Here is a 20845-nt window from a genome sequence, read left to right on the forward strand (position 1 = left end):
CTGCTTGCAGTGAGGAAGAGTCAGCTGGTGCTTCTACTTGTTATTATATAAAGTCAGGAGTACTTATGAGGAAGTGGAGACCCCCAACAGCATCAGCCGACTGTGAATGGGAGGTTGTACATCAAGTTGTCATCCCTCGTGTTTATAGGCAGGATATCATTAGAGTGGCTCATGATTCCAGTTTGGCAGGACACCTTCGAGTTAGGAAGACTGTGGCACGCATTTTGAAACACTTCTACTGGCCAGGGATCTTCAGGGATGTTTCCTGGTATTGTAAGTCTTGTCACACCTGTCAAGTTGTGGGGAAGTGTAATCAGACCGAAAAGGTTGCACCTCTAGTTCCCATTCCTCCTTTTGAGGCGCCTTTCACCCGTGTGTTGGTGGATATTGTGGGCCCTCTTCCTAAGTCTTCTTCAGGATTTTCTTATGTGTTGACCCTGATTGATATGGCTACTCGTTATCCTGAAGCCATTCCACTTAGAAATATCTCAGCAAAGAACGTGGTTAAGGAAATGCTAGGGTTCTTCACAAAGTTTGGTCTGCCCAAGGAGGTACAGTCAGACCGGGGAAGTATTTTCATGTCAAACGTTTTCAAGCAGTCTCTGAAAGAGTTGGGCATCACCCAGATCACGTCTTCAGCTTACCATCCCCAGACCCAAGAAGCATTGGAGAGATATCATCAAACACTCAAATCGATGCTCAAGAAATACTGTTTGGAACATCAGAAAGACTGGGATAAAGGTCTTCCATTCGTTGTGTTTGCTGCAAGAGAATCTCCAAATTAATCACTGGGCTTCTCACCTTTTGAACTACTGTTTGGCCATGAAGTAAGAGGACCCCTTAAGCTATTCAAAGAATGCTGGCTGTCGGAGGAAGATGACGTCAACCTGCTGGAGTATGTGATGAAGTTCAAAGAACGGCTGTCCACTTCTTTACAGCTAGCGAGAGAGAATTTGGGAGCTGCTCAGGAGAAGATGAAGACTTGGTATGATAAGAAGTCCAGGTTACGCCACTTTCAGCCAGGAGATCAGGTTTTGATTCTGCTACCAGTGCATGGGCAACCTCTTCAAGCCAAGTTTAGTGGTCCTTATTTCGTGGAGAAGAAACTCAGTGATGTCAACTATGTCACTGCCACACCGGATCGTAGAAAGAACAAGCAACTTTGTCACATCAACATGCTAAAGTTATATCACAGGCGGGACGAAAATAATCCAGTCTGCAATGTAGCTGTTCCTCCCGAGTCTGCAAGTGAAGCTCTCCCATGCCGTATGAGCCTGAGTGATAGTTTGGGAAAGAATCCTGATATCATGAATGATCTCCAGACTAAGCTTTCTCATCTAGCTCCCGAGGAAAGGCAGGAGTTTTCGGCATTACTGCAGGAGTACCCGCAAGTGTTCCGTGCCACTCCAGGAAGAACCACTGTGTTGATGCATGATGTCGATGTTGGAGACGCAAAGCCAATTAAACTGCCTCCTTACCGTGTGAACCCAGTGAAAGTTCCTCTCATCCAGAAGGAGCTTGGCTACCTTTTGGACCACAAGAAGATTGAGCCCTGTCAGAGCGAGTGGAGTTCTCCTGTCACTCTGGTCCCTAAGCCGGGTGGGTCACAGCGGCTTTGCATTGACTACAGACGTGTTAATCAGATAACTAAAACAGACACTTACCCTCTCCCTCGTGTGGAAGATTGCATAGACAAGATCGGAAAGGCTAGGTACATAAGTAAATTTGATTTGTTAAAGGGATACTGGGAAGTACCTATGACTGAACGTGCTAAGGAGATCTCATGTTTTGTAACACTAGGAAAGACTTTTGCATGTTCTGTAATGCCATTTGGTATGAAGAATGCACCAGCCACATTTCAGAAGCTCATGAATGTTGTAACAGAGGGTTTGGCAGGGTGTGTTGTTTATATTGATGATGTATTAATCTTCAGTGACAACTGGAAAGATCACCTATGCCATGTCAGAAAATTTCTTGAGCGTTTGGTTCATGCTAATCTTGTAGCTAATTTATCAAAGTGTGAGTTTGGTCAAGCTAAAGTTCAGTACCTTGGGTATGTAATTGGTGATGGACATGTTGCACCACCAGGAGCTAAGGTTCAGGTTATAAGTGATCTTCCCAGACCTAAAAGTAGGAAAGAGCTACAAAGATTTTTGGGAATGGTAGGTTATTACAGGAGATTTGTTCTTAACTTTTCTATTCTCGTATCACCACTTACAGACCTACTGAAAAAGGGAGTTAAATTTGTCTGGACCGATAACTGTGAATCCTCTTTCAACAAACTTAAAGCTATCCTATTAAGTCAGCCAGTGCTCGCTACTCCAAATTTTGCTAAGCCTTTTAAGATGTCTGTTGATGCAAGTGATACAGGAGCTGGGGCTGTTTTGCTGCAAGAGGATGATCAGGGTATTGGACACCCTGTATCTTATTACAGTAAGAAGTTCACTCCACCTCAAAAGAACTACTCAACTATTGAGAAAGAACTTTTGGCCTTGATTTTGGGTTTACAGCATTTTTCATTTTATTTGTGTTCTGGTTTTGACCCCATAGTCATTTATACCGATCTTAACCCACTGAAATTCCTTAGTAAGTTTAAAGATAAAAATCAGAGATTGACAAGATGGAGTCTACTTCTTCAGGAGTATTCATTAGACATACAACATGTCAAGGGGAAAGAAAATGTTATTGCAGATTGCTTATCTAGACTTTAGACAGATTGTTTTAGAGTAATAAGAAATTTCCTTTGTAAATTTCTTTTTCTTTGTGGGGAGGTGTTACATAGCCTATGATTTCATCATCCTTTGTGTAATTCTAACGTACAGTATGCTGCATGTTTGATCACGAGCGTGTTCTACCTCACTCCCCCCCTCCTCCCTTATAGTAGAGTAAGTCGTTCTTTCTGTTGTTCAGGGCAGGATTGTCAACTCTTTGTCCCCATGGCTTCATTTGCGCGTCCTTCTTACAAGTTGTATCAAGCTCTGCTGGCCCCTATATAATGAGCTCAGTCACTGCATTATTGCCACTTAGATCTACTCCTCAGTTTGTTCACATCTCTGTCCTCCCCTGTACAGTTATTATTGTGAGTGCTCAGGAAGTCTGCAACCATCTAGCAGCTGTGTAATTTGAGTATAACTGTTATTGCATTTTTCCTTGTACTGTGTAGCGTAAGGTGTTAATTTGTAGGCCTAGTGAGGTTTTTGTAATTCATGTAAGTTTCTTTTTGTCAGTCATTTTAGATAATATTTTGTATCTGTAATATTATATCTTGCATTAACTGAGCATTACCCAGTGTATTTTCATTTTATTAGGGCTGACTTAGATATATTTACTCTTGCTAATTTCGTGTTAATAGAGGCTATTGCAGTTAACCATATATTTAACCCGTTTTTTGCCATTACATTATCCTTATGAGTCCTGAATGTTTTGTTGTTAGTTTGAGCATTAAACTTTAACTTGTAATTTTACCTAACTCTTTTGTTTTGAACCTGGAACTTTACGTTACAGTAGTGACTCTTAGTATTCTCACTTAATGTGTACATTATCTTTCTCTGTTCCGTAACAATATATATATATATATATATATATATATATATATATATATATATATATATATATATTAGCTTCAGCTAATCAGCTAACTTCGAGTCCGCTAACGATACTGACGAGTCTACATCCAGTACAAGCCATGCTGACTTTGGTTTGTTTGTGATGAATAGTAGAAACTTAATAATAATAATAATAATAATAATAATAATAATAATAAATTAATACTAATAATCCCGCACAGAGGGACAGATTTATAATTACAGTCCCTGCTTAGATTGCGCGCGGATTAGTGTGAAAGTAAACAGTGTTTAACCTGTGTTGACTAAACACGTGTATCCGTCACTCCTGTGTCAGTGTCATCTACAGCGACTACCAGATTTTGCTATGGAAAGAGACTTAAGTGAGGACATAACTGTCCTGATGATCCTGGGTATGCTGAGGAGTCTCCAACATCTATTTTTAGGACGGAGGAAACTGACTCAGGCTGAGGGCCAGGCCGGCCAGCCATGCTATCTCGACTCTCATCCATGGCCCCACCTAAGTCAATATTTTCTATATCTGCCAGAAGGTGAGAACGAGAAGAGCACCGGCAGCTTGAGCTTCAGGTATGTACCGCCCAAAATACACATTTATGTAGACATCTTTAACAGCCTACAGGGTGCCATATTAAATTTAAAACTTTCGTTTGGGATTTAGGATGAAGAGAAAACTTTTTCATTTATTAACTTGTCAGTGTTCAAAAATATATATGTCTCCTAAATTACTTTCCATTAATTACCCCATTACCTTAACTGTTGTGAACCAGAAATTTAGGGATAGCCTACATCAGTGGTTCTTAACCTTTTTAGTACCATGCCCCCTCTAAGAATTGGTCCTTCGCTGCACGCCCTCCTTGCATCAATTAATGCAATTCCCTCCAAGATTTTAAAGAAAAATGAAAAAAAAATATTAGTCTCTTTATTGAGCGTGAATTCCGTGGTTAAGAGAATAACAAATATAATTAGAAAAATTCCTGCTTTTTCCCAAGGGCTCGCGTCCCCCCTTGAAATTACTGACACCTAACTAGGGGGGCATGCCCCCCAGATTAAGAACCACTGGCCTACATTTTCAGACAGGTTTCTTCAGCCTCATGGTTTGGGACCCTGAATTGTATGCATTGTTTTCTTTATATTTCTTATTTAGAAGGTATTTATTGAACTCTGAAAGACTGGACATTCAGTATATATGAAAATATATAATCTCAGACGAGCCTCCACAACTTGAAGTCCCATATTAAGAAGAGCCACCAGCCTCATTATTGCCAGCTTGAGGACAGGATCAAGGCAGGCTCTTCCCGAGGGAAACGCAGGGAATCCTTGGAAAGTAGCAGTGGCAGTAACATTTCTCCAACTACAAAGAGAATATGCCAGCCCTTAATTTACGAGGCATTTGGCCAAGTAGCTGCTGGCACTGCTGGCCTTCAATCTGTGGTTGACACCAAGATTGGGGAAGCATTCATCTGCAACATGTTGCCGCTGCATGTAGTGGAGTCCCCCACCTTTGTCAGCCTGATCAAGACACTGAACCCTAGTAAGATATCAATGTCCCGTCGCACCCTGGTCAGGAGGATCTCGGACAGGCATAAGCAGCTGGAGGAATATCTTATCAGGTATGAATGTTATTTAACATATAGGTAATTCCATTTTTTTTTTTTTTGATGATATATGTATATATTTTCTTTAAATTTCAAGTCACATCTCATCAGTTAATTACAAGTGAGCAGACACTATGCCCTGTTTGTCACTATTGCACATATTTTAAATGTAGTGTATATATATATATATATATATATATATATACAGAGAGAGAGAGAGAGAGAGAGAGAGAGTTATAACAATAATTCCATTAATGACAGACTTTGTAATGTTTAATACAAAATTTACTTCAGTTATTAAGGACTAATTTTTTTCATGAAAAAAGTTAGTTTTACAGACAGTCTTTAATGTATAGTACAGTATTTCAGCATCACTAGCTATTACTCAATCATTTATTTTTATTTTTACAACATATCTTCTTACTCTTTACATTTTATAATTTTCAATTACAGGCTGCTGCGGGATTCCTCTGGGTGGCAACTACCGCATACTGTTGGTCGGCTCACAACAAATCCTATCTGGGAATGATGGTGCACTGGCTGGACCCCAAAACCCGCATGAGACAGTATGCAGTTCTGGCCTGGTTTCGGCTCAGAGGGCATCACACCTTTGATGTTCTCGCTGAGGCCATGGTGGACATCCACTACAAGTTTCACCTGCAGAACAAGGTGACCAGGACCACAACAGACAATGGCAGCAACTTTGTCAAGGCATTTGTACAGTTTGGCACAGAAGTTGAACTCTTTGCCAGACATTCCTGAGCCTTCCATTGATTTAGACATGGAGCGCATGGAGGATGAAGATCCCAGTGACGGGGCTGTGGATGAAGAGGTTCAAATAAAGAGCATCTCTATTCAGCCTGCCTTTGATGAGAAGCTTGACAAGGCAGAGTCGAGTGCCCACATCCTGCCAACGCATATGAGGTGCGCAGCCCACACCTTAAATTTGATAGCCACCGTGGATGCTGATAAGGCACTTCTCAACATTCATTTCAAGACGGCCTACAGAAAAGCCATTTCAAAGGCACAGGCACTATGGAACCAGCAGAGCCGCAGCACAGTGTCGGCAGACACCATTCTGGAAGAGTTAGGGAGGAGACTGGTGGTCCTCAACAGTACCAGATGGAATTAAATCTATGACTCGATTGTTGTCCTTAATGGACTGTTGGTGAAGAAGAGACCAGCTGTTCACAGGGTGATGACGCAGCTAAAGCTGTCGACTTTTACTGATTCTGAGGTTGCCTTCCTAAAGGAATATGTGCACGTGATGTCCATTGTTGCCAGGGCTTTGGATACGATTCAGGGGGAGAAACAGGCCTATCTCGGGAGCCTTCTCCCAACTATAGCAACCATTCTGATGATGCTGAATGAGGTTAAGTCCAATGGCCTCCAGTACTGCAATCCTTTGGTAGATGCGATGATTTTAGGCATCACAAAAAGGTTTGGGCCTACCCTAGATGACCAGTAGTGCAAGCTGGCATCTGCTTTCCACCCCAAGTTTCGTCTGTTCTGTCTGGAGAAATATGATCACACCCAAATCAGCAAGGTAACCAGGGCTATGGAGATTGCCGTGGAGGAAGCCCTGAGAGTCGGGGAGGATGGAGAGGCCGGTAGCAGCAGTACCAGCGATGGAGATATGATAATTTCTTAAAGAAAGTCCAGTAGCCACCTGAAAGAAGAAAGAGCAACAAGTCCCTGAAATCCAGGTCACAGAACTTAGTGAAAAGATGGCTGAAATCCCGCAGCTCCCGCTCAATGGATGTCGTCCTGACTGACGCAGCCGTCTTGGATGAGCAAGTGTTGATCGACCTGTTCGTGAAGTACAACACACCTATCCCATCTAGCGCTGCAGTTGAACGCCTTTTCTCCATAGGCAAAGACATCTTGAGGGCCAAGAGAGCCAGCCTGTCAGATGCCAACTTTGAGAGGCTGATATTTATGAAAGGAAACCAGCATCAAGTGGAGGCAATGGAGAAGTCCATGAAGGAGCAGAAAGAGAAGACAGAGTGAATGGCTGGATTAATAACAATAACTACAGGCACTGATGAGTCTGAATTGTTTGGTTCTTTGCAATTTATATTATAAATGCCTTGATCTTACTTTCTTGAATCCATGAATTGTGTAAATTTGAATAAATTCTTATTAATAATTATTTTTTGGGGAAGGTTTTCAGTTTTCATCAGTACTAGGAGGTCATGATCAAAGTTGTAACTCATGCTTAATAAAGATCTTACAAGCCTTGATGAGTATGACTTGTTTGGGTCTTTGTTGCACTATAAAATATAAAAGCTTTGATCATCATCTGAAAGATCTTATCCTGGCATGATTTACCTTTTTCTAAAGTTCTATGTCTAGGCTACAAGATATTAAAACTTCAACTACCTAGGAGTTTTTCTTTAAGGGTTTTAGAGCCAAATAAACAAACCGAATTGAAATCCCAATAGTGAAAGTTAGCTGTTTATCGAAAATCGTTAGCTTCCGCTATATTTTGCGGCAGTCTATCGGTTTAGCTCAATCGGAGTTGACTTTTGAGTTAGTGGACTATCGGCCATCGAAGCTAAATCTTCGGTTAGCTGTGCCCACCACTGTTATATATATATATATATATATATATATATATATATATATATATATATATAGATGAGGAACTATTACTTCACTGTAATCTGTTTTCAAGTCTTTCACACTTTCAAAGTTATCTTTCTCGTTATGTAAAGTGTCTTCCTTTTAACTTATTACTCTGCTTTTTGTCAATGAACTACGGTATATGACTGTTGGTTCCTACTTTAACGAACATAGCTTCTGATGGATTTCCTCTCTTCTTCCGTGGAGTGCCCGAATCTTTGGGCATTTACGCCGCCGATACATCTTTGGCCACCGGGCTGAAGATGGCGCATACTGTCTTTCGTCTGTCCTTGGTGAGGATGCCTGTTTTATTGAAGGGGGAACCCTCTTGTTCGTGAAGGAGGCCGGGCTGCTTTCCAAGACTGTTTTTTAATTCTTTTCAATCGATTTTCCCCATTTTTTTCTTGTGTGCTTTCCTTCCTTTTTAGTGTTTTGTTGTAGCCAATGTTTTGTTTAATTACAGTTTGTGTCCGGCGGCATATGACCCTGGCCGTTGCGCAAGTTATGTTTCAGCCAATCAATCAGTCAATCCTCTCCTCCGATCCATTGCCCTTAAAACACACACACACACACAAACACACACACACACACACACACACACACACACACACACACACACACACAAATACACGCAAATGCACACGCTCTCTCTCTCTCTCTCTCTCTCTCTCTCTGTTGGAGTCAGAACTCATATAATTCTTGCCGTGCGCACATAATGAGTTACATGCTGTTATTCGGATTTCTACATTTTCACTCCCCAGGGCATTCTTATGATAGTTCTCTTACTTTTGTATATTGTTCTTCATCTTTCTGGAACAAGGTACAGGTGATGATGATGATGATGATGATGATGATAAGAAGGAGGAGCAGGAAGAACAGGAGGACGATGGTGATGGTGAAAACTGTACACTGTATTCATTTCTTTTTGTTTCTGGATTCTAATAAGCGCTTTTGTGACTGGCAGTATGGTGGTAATAATGATGATGGGGAGGAGGGGAAGTGCGAGAGTTGTCCTACTTTTGTGATGATGTGACGATGATGATGGTGAAGGTGATGATGATGATGATATTGATGATAATGATGAACATCATTTTTTATCTATTTAGTTGCTTAAGAATTTCTCTGATTAACTTATCTAATCCTGCAACTTTACATGTGGGCGACAGGTCTGAAGTTACAGGTGAGATTATACATATGTATAACAGATGATAGGAATAGAACAGGTGTGTGGAACAGATCTGTAGAACAGGTGTGTGGAAAGGGTGTGCAGAACAGGTGAGTTACAAGTGCTATTACAGTTACAGGTCACAGGTGAAGATCACAGGTGGAACAGTAATACCACGCCTGACACTTAATTTAACCAGGCAATGACATCACACCTGTATTTTTTGCGACCAGGTGAAGCTCAGAATAATGAAACAGTGAAAAGTTGATGAGACAGGACAGGTGGCCCCTCAGCTTCAGGAAACCCTTGACTACGATATCACCTTGTTTAACTCTACAGGGTACTTCTGGTAATTCCAGAGGCAGAACAGGTTTGGATGATTGATGGCTGGATGAATAAAGTCTGGTGGTAACTGGAATAAATTAACAAAGTCATAAGGGAGGCCTTTATCTCTTTCACTACGGGAAGTCTGTTCCCAGCTGAAAAACGACAGTAGTGGCCAGACGGCGACAAACGTACCATGGAAACTTGAGAGGCACTCAGTGGAGCGAATCCCTCCGACAAGGGCAACGTAATTTCCAAAGCACCCTTTTTAATGGGTTAAGTTATCTTATCGTTGGTTAGTGTTTCACAAAAAAAAAAAAATGTTTTCCGGATCCAGGATCTGTAATACATTGTTCCCTGGGACATGGCCTATCTACCCAGCAAATTTGGTCCACATTTCTCATTTAGTTTTTGAGTAATCTTGCTAACAGAGAAACAAATAGACAGGTGTGAAAACATACAATCCTCGTCGGAAAAAATCATATCGTGTGTATTTGCTAACGCCTACAGATCGCGGATGTATATTTGTAGTATATTCTTGCTTCCTTGACAGTTTTATTCAGCTTTGTGGAGACCTATTGTAATGACACCGTTAATGAAGGCTATATCTAACCCTTGCAACACACACACACACACACACACACACACACACACACACACACACACACAAGCTAAACAGCATCTTTTGGAGACTTTTTATTCGTTCCTTTAAGAGAAATAATTCCTAATTGGAATAAAATTGCCAACATGTAAGAAGATTTCTTAAAAAATATAACATCCTTGCAATTACTTGGTCACATAAATAAGACATCAGGCAACTAACGATGGAAACGTTAAACAAATCATATCACAATTCATTCAGGTTTCAAGCTTTCCTTTAAAAAAAATCAGCTTATTAAATCAGTCATACTAAATCCTCTCACATTGATTTGCCAAATATACCATTTCATTAATGTTGTGGAAATATTGTCAGTGTGATTTTGAAGAAGAAAAGAGCTTTTTTCTTTGACCGTGACACTGGTCATCCATCTGTCTGGTTATTTTGTTTAGCTCTTGTTTTACTCTGAAGAATGGTCAAAATACAGGTATTTTTATTACTTTGACACATGTGTCATCTCTGTCTACGTTCTGTTGTGTTCAATTTTATTGTTGCTGCCTCCAGACAATTTTGTTTGTCTTTGTGGAAATAGAGCGAATTCGATACTGAATACTAGAAGCTGCAGGTTCTTCACACTGGTAATCAGTCAGTGTGTGTGTGTATATATATATATATATATATCAGTACAGTAGGGAAGGGGTCGGAAACAGGGGTGTTGTGTTTAGGACAGGGGTGGGGTAAAACAAAGCAAAAAATTTATGTTTTGTCATGGCCTTATCTTAACCTATAATACCGACACACAAAAGAAAAAGTGGACTTCGTGCATTTGTAACTGCGGGCAGGTCATTATAACCACTACACCCCCGATTCCCACAATTAGAGGGGAGAGCAAGGACTGCGACTTAATATATCATTTCTGTTGCTTGTCATTTTCGCCTGTTGAATTTGTGGCTAAGTTGAGAGACATTTTTTTTTCCTGCTCGTGGATGGTTTTCTTTGTTATGATGCTTCACGGAGAAATGAGGCGGACACACATGCAGTGTGAAGCACATAATGAAGGACAGTTGGCCAGTTTTTGTTCCTGACTGTGCGTAGGTAAATCAGGCCAACTAACTGTAAAATGAGGACATCAACTTAGATGCAATAAGTCTGATGTAGACGCAGTGGAATATCAAATTAAATTCTTCCCCGACTGTCCAAGAAAGAGGTCGAGGAGTCGATAGAGGGGTGGTTGGGAGGTCGGGGTGCAGGGGGAGAAGGGGTGGTTGGGAGGTCAGGGTGCAGGGGGAGAAGGGTTGGTTGGGAGGTCAGGGTGCAGGGGGAGAAGGGGTGGTTGGGAGGTCAGGGTGCAGGGGGAGAAGGGGTGGTTGGGAGGTCAGGGTGCAGGGGGAGAAGGGGTGGTTGGGAGGTCAGGGTGCAGGGGGAGAAGGGAGGGTGGGGTAGCATTAAGGTTATTAGCGGATATTATCCTGTGCTTAACTCACATCAAGCACCAGTAAAGTGTAGGCATTATGTGGCATAATTACTGGCCATGTCAAGATCAATGCAGACGAGTATCTGTGAGGTGTTTCAGTGATGAATATTTATGGGCATGAGCGGAGGAAATCAAAGACGCGAGACGAAGAGTAAGGTGGATAAAGAAACTCGAAACATACAGTGAAAGACAAAGTGGGTGTTTCAATGAGAAGACAAAGCGGAAGAGTGTAATATGAATGGATAAGGTGGAATAGCAAATGGAATGAAGCGATGAAGTGTATAGGGAAGGGTAAGACGGATATTAAGTTGTAGGATATGGTGGAAGAGCATATAGAAGTGTAAAGTGGAATATAAAATGAAAAGATATGTTGGAAGAGTATATTGGGGGGTAAGGTAGAATATTTAATGTTAGGTGGAATAATAAAATGATGGATAGCGATGGTAGAAGAGTGTATGAAAATGTAAGGTGGAATATTAAATGAAAAGTTGTTATGGTCGAAGTGTACTGTATATGGAAGGGTGAGGTGGAATATTAAATGGAAGGATTATTGTGGTGGAAAAGTTTATAGAAGAATTAGTAGAGAGGAATATGAAAGATGGAAAAGTAATTTGAATTTATAATGGAGTTTTTTGAGCTGCGAAAATATCCCAGAGATGGAAGACGAAGACGGTCACGGAAAGTTATATAATTAATGTATATAGAAGAATTAAGCTAAATAACATAATGAAGGATGGAAGAATTTAGTAAAAGAAGGAAGATCAAAGTAAAACGGCACATTAAAAGATTGAAAAGTTTATTTTAAAAAATAAAAGCCAGAAAAATTTAGTGATGCTGAGGATCATAGTTAAAGGACACATTAAAAGATGGAAGAATTTATTAAAAGGAACCCATTAACTGATGGAAGAGCTTAATGAAAAAACATAATAATAGAAGAATTTAGCAAAAAGAACACAGCAATAGATGAAAGAAATTAGTAAGAAGATGGAAGATCTTAGTAGAAGGACACGATAAAAGATTGAAGAATTCGTTAAACAAACTCATTAAAAGATGGAAGAATTTGGTAAAAACAACATATTAAAAAAGAAGTTCGTTATTAATGAAAAAAGGCGATTCAGTGCTTAATGAATATTTATAGGGATGTTTGAGGAAATCAGCAATGGAAGATGAAAAATGAAACGGAAAGATGAAGTGTAAGAGTATTCAGGAGGTTATACAGTAATGGAATATTCATACTCTCACGTTTCCATAATCACCTTTGGTTTGATTAAATTGTCTGGCCTCAGTTGGAGAAGAACATAAGAGTTTTACAGATTATGAGATGGTTAATGGTATAAAGAAGTACAAAGGGAAGCAAAGAGAAACCGACTTAATGGTCCTTTCAAGGCTGTTTGTTGCAGAGAAAGCTAAGTCTGATGGCTATCTGTATGACTGAAGATAAGGTAATAGTAATAAGACTTTCTGGGTCGAATGCTAACTCTTACATGAATAAAACTGCGTGGTGGTGTGTGGCGTACAATATTAAAGTGTACTGGCTATAAAAATGTTAATGATGACAGTCTTAACACTCAGACTCATTTCACTTGCTTTAAGTGATAAGCATCTGGCATTAGTTAGAATTAAGTAGCAGAGTTGTTTTAACCATGGTGGGTTATTGGTAGCAGTATGAACACTATCGGCCACCTAACCTCTCCCTCAGCGAATCAAATCACCAACTGATAACTGGAGTTCATTACTGGGGTTGTCCTCAACCAACGTACCATAAAGCGAAGAGCGAGACGGAAAGGTGAAGTGAAAGACAGCATGAAAGATTTTGGTTTTACCTGGCCGATATGTGTTAGCAAGAAGAAGAACACAAATAAATGCGAAAATGAAAATAAGAATAACTTTATCTATTTATTGCCAGACGCCATAATCCCGTAAGGGGTGGCCATGTGACTTAGTTATTTGTTTTACGGGGAGGGGCACTAACCCTCCACCAACCCACTAGTTGACCTAGGGAGCACGTATGGTTTGGTTAAATAGTTACCACCCAGCGTTGTAAATGATTTCTTGGCTTACAGGAAACCATTTGGCTTGTCACTCAATGTAAAGCCACCTGTAAAGGAAGGAAAAGCAATAACAGTGACAGGAAAGATGGGAGAAATAGGAAGAGAGGAGGGCAGGCACAAAAAAATATAACAATAAATATATAAATAAACAGACGATTACTCAGTGCGCTCAATCTAGTCTATGTCAAACTAAAAAAAAAAAAAAAAAGGGAGGTATTGTGACCTTCAGAGGGTCACGATTTTCCCTCTCGCGTTTGAAACAACTCAGGTAAGTTCCTGTATCCAGGTTAAAGCTAGTTACTCACCAGCAGTGGTATGAGAGTAATATATATATATATATATATATATATATATATATATATATATATATATATATATATATCCGTTTCTTTTGTCAGGGATGTGTCTTTTGAGTTGTTATTAATCACTTATTTACTATAACTGAAGTGAAATTGTCAGTGCCAGTGATAAAAAGCAAGACCAAAACCAAGATCTGTGTTGTAGTAGTAGTAGTGGTTGTTCCCTATTCAGTCTGGCCGAACACCCCCGAGTCCCTTAGAAAGGCCACGGCCGAGACCAGGCTTTCCCACAGAGCTCTCAAGGAGTGTATATTGTGTTTTTGGCACAGGAGCTTCTGTGTAATGCAGTCTTCCATAATGTGCTTAATAGTATGGGGTGCTGAGTTGCATCCTGAACAGGTATCAGCGACGGAGTCATCCACCCTCTTCTTATAACTCAAGAGGGCTGGATGATGCCCACATCTCAGCCTGGGTTGTTGGCCAACCAAGTGCAAGGCTACTTGGAAGTAAGTTACCTCCTTGTGGAGAAGTGTTAGCACGACTTTTCTACCTGATGCGAACAAAGACACGAAACATTGAGAGATTCAGCATGTGTTCTCTCTGAAGAACTAGGGGGATTCCAGGAGAGAGCTCGCATACCTGCATCTGAGCCACGGAACTGTATCCCCCAAATCGAATCTCTATAAAGAATGAAGAAAGTTTGAGATGAGTAAGAGCTGGAACACAGAATGAGAGGAGAAGAGAAAGAACTTCCAAGAACAGATGAAAGATCCCTTTTACACAGCACATGTGAATGCTTTCGAGCTCATCAAAAATTGTGAGGTTAAGGAGTTTCTTGTGGCTCAGAGGGAGATAGGGAGGCGAGGCTCTATGTTGGGTACTGATGTCAAACTCCACCGGAAAGAACGAAGAGAGAGAGAGAGAGGGAGAGGGAGAGAGAGAGAGAGAGAGAGAGAGAGAGAGAGAGAGAACAGACTGAACAGGAGAGGAGAAAGCGTGAAGAATGTCATCAGGCAGTAAGAGAGGAAATAGTGCAACTGGGGGAAAGCGCAACCAGTGATGACGAAACAGGTAACAATTATACAGATACAGCAGGTTCATCCATTTCTACTGCAGCTCCTCCTCTGAAACGCCAACGAGCGCGGAAAATAGTTGCCACTTTTCCAGATGCTGCTGCTTTAGATAAGACCAAGACTTCAGACCGTGCTGCAGTTCATCTGTTTTCTGCGACCATTTCTGCCTGTTGACACAATCCAACAATGTATACTATTAACAGGCAAAGTATCCGCCGATATCGAACCAGAGTCGGAGGGAATCTGCAGAATGGTTGAAGAAATCATTTGATCCAGCTGTGCCACTTGTAGTGTACTGTGATGAAAAACTAATTCCCGATATAACAGAAGCAAATGTCACGGAATGCCTTCCAATTCTCGTTTCAGGTGATGGAAATTCAAACCTTTTCAATGTACACGGTTTGGAATCAGGGACACGAATGGTCATGGCCAATATCATCGCTGAAACTTTGAATGACTGGGATAGAACTGAATGTGTGGTAGGAATGGCATTCGGCACCAATGCCAGAAATACCGGATTGTGGGCAGGGGCTTGCACTAGGGTGAGTCGAAATATAAAAAAAATTGTCATGCCTGTGCTAGAGAAATATGTGAATGGGTGTTAAAATTCTAAACAAAGTTTTTTTTATTTTTTTATCCAGAAATATTTAGAGGAGCCGTATAGCATCTGTTATTTGACGCCATAAGTATCATGAATAAACTCGTAAAGTCTTAGACATATTAGAGTGTAGAGGTTGTATTTTTTTTTTTTTGTGTGAATTTGTTTTTACGCAGTGCCCTACATTGATCTGCTGTCTATTGCATTACAGGTAAAGGTAGTGACTTGTGAAAGTATACTGATATCTAAGAGTACAGAACATTCTTAGTAACTAAAAGACATTGCTAATGCAGTGATAATTGAAAAGGAGGTAAAGAGAAAAAGTATTTCAGCTGTCTCACTTTTTGGAGAGGCAGTTTACTGAAACCCAACTTCCTGCATATGATGAAGTTATTGAACATTACCTACATATCATAGCAACTCTTCTTCGGAAAAATGAAGGAAAGAAGGAACCAGCTGCCAACGAAGTAGCGAAACAAGTGGCAACAGCAGTGAGGGAAATATGGATAAAAACTTTGATTTCTACAATCTCACAACAGCAAATACTTGCGAAAGTTGTGTCACGAGAATTACAGAAAAATTATGAAACTGACCGAAAACGGAAAGATTTTGAAGGCAAGTTGAAGGATTTTACAAGCAAAAACTAACATTTTCTCGACATTGCAGCTTGTAAGTGAGGACATCTCATCGTGTTCTTGTGATAAGAATAGTAAAGTTCCAATTGAAGGACGTTCCTTTTTGACTGATCAGCGGACTTCCAGGAAGATGTTATCCAAGGTATTTTATTATCAAACCTCTAAGAAGCTTCAGAAACGCGCAGCACGTGAATAACAACAAAAACATCGACTTGAGAAGTACATGAGGGACGACATACCATCGGCATCTACAGCAGAATATGTGGATAACAGTGATAAAAGTTCTACTGATAGTTCAGATGATGGCGAGACTGGTTATGAATGCGAAGCTGAGGATGGCAATCGAGTACCTAAATCGAGCCAGCTCAGAATTTAAGCTACCATCTCTAGCAAGAGCATGTGACAGGTTTAGAAATTCTGATAGGGCAGGAGCAAGAAAAGCATCAGCTGCAGTTCAAAATTTTGGTTTCATTACTCCTCAAGAAAAATCAACTGTAGTAGACAAAACTAAGCTAAGGAGACAGAGGAACAAAGTAAGGGAAGATTTGAATGAAACAAGGAAGGAAAATGAAATAGAAGCCTTGTATCTTGATGTGCGAAAGGATGACACTAAAGTAAACATAAAGAAAACAAGTGGATATTACACCATTAATGTAAAAGAGGAGCATATTACACTGATTGCTGAGCCAAATTCAAAATATCTTGGTCATTTAATTCCTCAAATTGGGAATGCATTAACTATAGCTACTGGAATTATTGACTATCTTAAGAAAGAAAAAAGTTAACATGGATGACTTTTTTTTTCTTTTATGCTAGGCAGAAGGAACCAAAGGCCACGAGCCTGCAAACTGTTCCTTCCAAGAAAAAACAAAATACAAGAGAGAGCCAAATTCAGGATCGGATCATATCGAGATGCCTGGACACACTGCGTTTGAAAGACTGGAGATCATAGCTAGCAGGAAATACGGACAGAGGGAGACAGTTTCCAGAGTTGACCTGTTGCATAAATGAAGGACTGGGAGTAACGGTTAACTCTTACATTAGAGAGTTGGACAGAAAAGGGATGAGAGTTTGCTGCTAGACGGGTGCTACGCGTCCGTTGTAGAGGTGGAGGGATGCAAGCAAACAGTTTAGAGGAGCAGTGACCGTTGAAGTAGTGATAGAAAAGAGATAAAGATGAAACAGTGCGGCGAAGAGACAGAGGTTGAAGGGAGCCAGTACGAGGAGGAGAGTTAATGAGACGAAAAGCCTTTGGCTCCACCCTGTTGAGAAGAGCTGTATGTGGGGAGCCTCCCCACACATGAGAGTTGTACTCTACACAGGGGCAGATAAAACCCCTGTATAGAGTCGACAACTGTGCAGAGGTAAAGAAGGAACGGAGTCGGCTTAGCACACCTAATCTCTTGGATGCAGATTCTACAATAGAGGTAATATGATCTTTCCGAGATAAGTCCCGAGTGAATGAAACCCCAAGCATGTTCAAGGATGATGCTGGATTAAGCTGAATGTTATTAAACATTAGTGGGTACTCCTGTGGAAGATTTTGTTGGATTGATAGGTGTAAGAACTGAGGCTCTGATGCATTAAAAAAAAAAGAAAAATTTTTTTTTACCACAGTCAGAGATATGAGCCAAGTCAGACATTAGGTGTGCCATAACCTCATCCCTTGTTTGTTGAAGTAACTGCTGAGATGGACGTTGCGGGAACCGAATAGAAAGGTGAAGGTTGGTGTCATCAGCGTACATGTGGATAGGGTTAGATGTACAGCTTAGAAGGTCATTGATGAATAATAGGACAGAGCCCTGAGGAACACCACTGCTGATAAATCTTGGAGAAGAAAGATGGCCGTCTACAACGACGGCTAATGAACGACCAGAAAGGAAGCTATAGATGAAGGCACGATAGAATGATGGGAATCGTAAGAGGGCAATTTGGAAACTAAAGATTTATGCCAGATTCGATCGAAAGCCTTTGAGATGTCAAGCGCAATGGCAAAGCTTTAGCCAAAGCCCCAAAAGGAGGATGACCAGGAGTCTGAAATCTCTGACAGAACCCATACTGACGATCAGAAAGAAGGTTGTGGTAGGAAAGATGATTTAAAATTTTTCATTTAAGAACTGACTCGAAAACTTATGAGACACAGGATGTTAAAGCAATTGGACGATAGAGGGTTGGGGATGGTCACCCTTCTATATGGGACTGGCTGAATGAGAGCAAACTTCCAGCAAGAAGGAAAGGTACAACTTGATAGACAAAGGTGAAACAGTTTACCTAGGCAGGGTGTAAGCACAGAAGCACGGTTCTTCAGGACAACAGGAGGTACTCCATCAGGCCCATATGCCTTGTTAGTATTGAACCCAGTGATGGCAGAAAATACATCAGCTGAAGAAATTTTAATGTCAGCCATGAGGAAGTCTGAGGCCACTGGATGTGATGGAACAGTCACTAACTTTGGCAGAAAAAAAAGTCATTAAACTACTGGAGGCAATTTCAATAGACCCTTTCACTGGTTCGTATGTTCACTACCTGCCAATAAATTGCCCCTTCTCTATTTATTGTACCATTTGGACAGAGGAACTAAAGGACCTAACCACCTCAATGGACATATTGGCAGCAATCTGTCCAAATGGGAAACAATGCCTGTCGTCAAGTACCAAGCTGTTAAAGTCACAAATATGCCACTGAACTGTGATGGACTTGGCCTAAGCAAATATCAAAGATATCTTCTAGTGATGAGCAATGCTGTATCCGAGGGAATTTGTCCAGTAAGTCCTGAGCATCGTAATCCTGGTCCTTTAACCCGTGGATTGGCCAATTATCTTTTTTCATCCCACCCCTTGGTGGGCAAAAACTGAGAGAAAAAAATAGTTTTTGTTTATTATAAACCTGAAGAAAAACATCCAGGGCATCATCTAGAGAAAAAAATATATATATATCTCTGTATTTGCATAGAAAACCATGCATAAGTTTGCGTAGGGGTGGAGTAGTTAGCGGTGATGCACGGTCACTGGAAGGTTAGCACAGCCTGAGCTGTAGCTCGCAACATGATGCTTCCCAGCCTGAGCTGCGGCTCGTAATGCGACGCTTCTCAGCCTGAGCTGTGGTTCGCAATCCATGAGTTAAATCATGCAAGGTGGCTAACAACTGCTAATAGACTCCTGAGACTTTAGGTAGCTAGTGCTAAGCCATCCGAAAAACTGACTACTTTAACCACAGTCATTATACAGGTGTATGCCCCAACATGGTTTGAAATTAAGTGCAAGTCATCTTACAGTCATGGACCAGAAATCTTACGGTTCATGGTAATCCAGTTCAAGATACTTGTCGGATGATCTAAAGTCAGTGATAGATCCGGTTATTCAGAGGAATGCTTATTTTGGTCACCAGGAGAATATCCTAGTTGCTATGCTTTCTGACAGCAGGAAAGAAATAAGGCAACTGGCCTTCAAGAGAATCATGGTGGCTAGAAACCAACCAGAAACGAGTTCAAGGTCCAGAGAGTTTGTACTACCCAAACTAAACTTCCATGCCAAGGATTACACAGACGTGATTGTCTTCCTAGATTATCCAAGACATGAGCCACCACTGACCAAGAAACTAACAGTCGCTGAGCTGGAAGTTGTACTACAAGGAGAAAAATTGTGTGCTATTTCCAAGAGATATCCTTTTCATACACAGGTAGTAGAAAGGCATCTTAGGTTATTCACAGAAGCCTCTGCCTCGGTTTGTGGAGAGAAGGAACGTGACGGATTTATCCGTACGAGAATTGATGCAAGAGGATTAATGCCCAAATTTGAGACAAAGTCAGACTACAAATGAAAGTAAATGTCAGAATGGAGAGAGTATGGGCTGGTCATGGTGTGGAACTCTATATGCAGCCACCTCCTCATGGTGCGTTCTGGGTGACTTGTCATTTTCTGTATGTCATGATGAGTCAGCGACGAGCTGCTTTATTGTGACAATTCACATAGAACAATCAAAGGAGTTGTGGCACCTCTAAATATTGTTTATTTCATATTATACTTTAACAGTGTCTTTATTTCGACATTCAACAAGTTTCTGAACTACAGGCCAAGTCAAATATTTAAAAAATTATATTCAACCATTTTCGACCCGCCTAACCCTGCACCCTTAATCAACAACAGTTTTACAAGGATCTCCTCCACCTGGCTTGTCGGCATCACATTCTTGAGATCCTTGTTCAAAAGTCCTTCGCCATTTGCCTTGGACCGTCTATTGGTCCCGGCATCCACATATTCAAGCAGCTCAGAGCCATCTCGCTTTCAGACCTTCAATGACAGTGAGGAAATGCGGGTGATTGACAGTGAGCAATTTGATGAGGTCATAGCACATTGTATGATGCAGTTGCAATAAAGCCAACCTCGAGATGATTATCGAGAACTGCTAGTGTTCATTGTTGTCTTCGGTGGTGTACCGCCCTGTGGAACGCGGTTTAAGCATCCTGGTGTTTGCTACCATTCCAGATGGATGGTTAAAGTTATATACAGCTTCAAAGTCTATCGTTTCCATCATCATACGAGCATCATACTGAAGTAGGCCGAGGATTAAAGCGGTTTGTTGTATTCATCATGAAGCAATACCTGATATCGTGGTTCATGGCAACAAAAGCAACTCTAGCTCCAGCAAATGATCTGAGGTTTCTCTAGGAATTGTCGCTTTATCCTGATAAGGACATCTCACAAGTCTGATTGAACGCACGTGGTCGTCACTTATGGTATTTGTCGGAATAATTAATTGGATTGTCCATTTTTTATCCAATTGTTGGCCTAAAAGAGAAGTGAAAATGGTGATAGCGTATAACAA

General features: G+C 40.8%; 1 pseudogene; it reads left to right on the top strand.

Moving 5' to 3' along the window:
* The window catches only part of LOC145391620 (uncharacterized), a 93034-nt pseudogene extending 72639 nt beyond the window's left edge, over nucleotides 1-20395 (top strand).
* The last annotated feature ends 450 nt before the right edge of the window (nucleotides 20396-20845 follow it).

This window comes from Coenobita brevimanus, chromosome 19, assembly GCF_032717465.1.
Source record: "Coenobita brevimanus isolate Jiangsu-jjx chromosome 19, ASM3271746v2, whole genome shotgun sequence".
Lineage (NCBI taxonomy): Eukaryota > Metazoa > Arthropoda > Malacostraca > Decapoda > Coenobitidae > Coenobita > Coenobita brevimanus.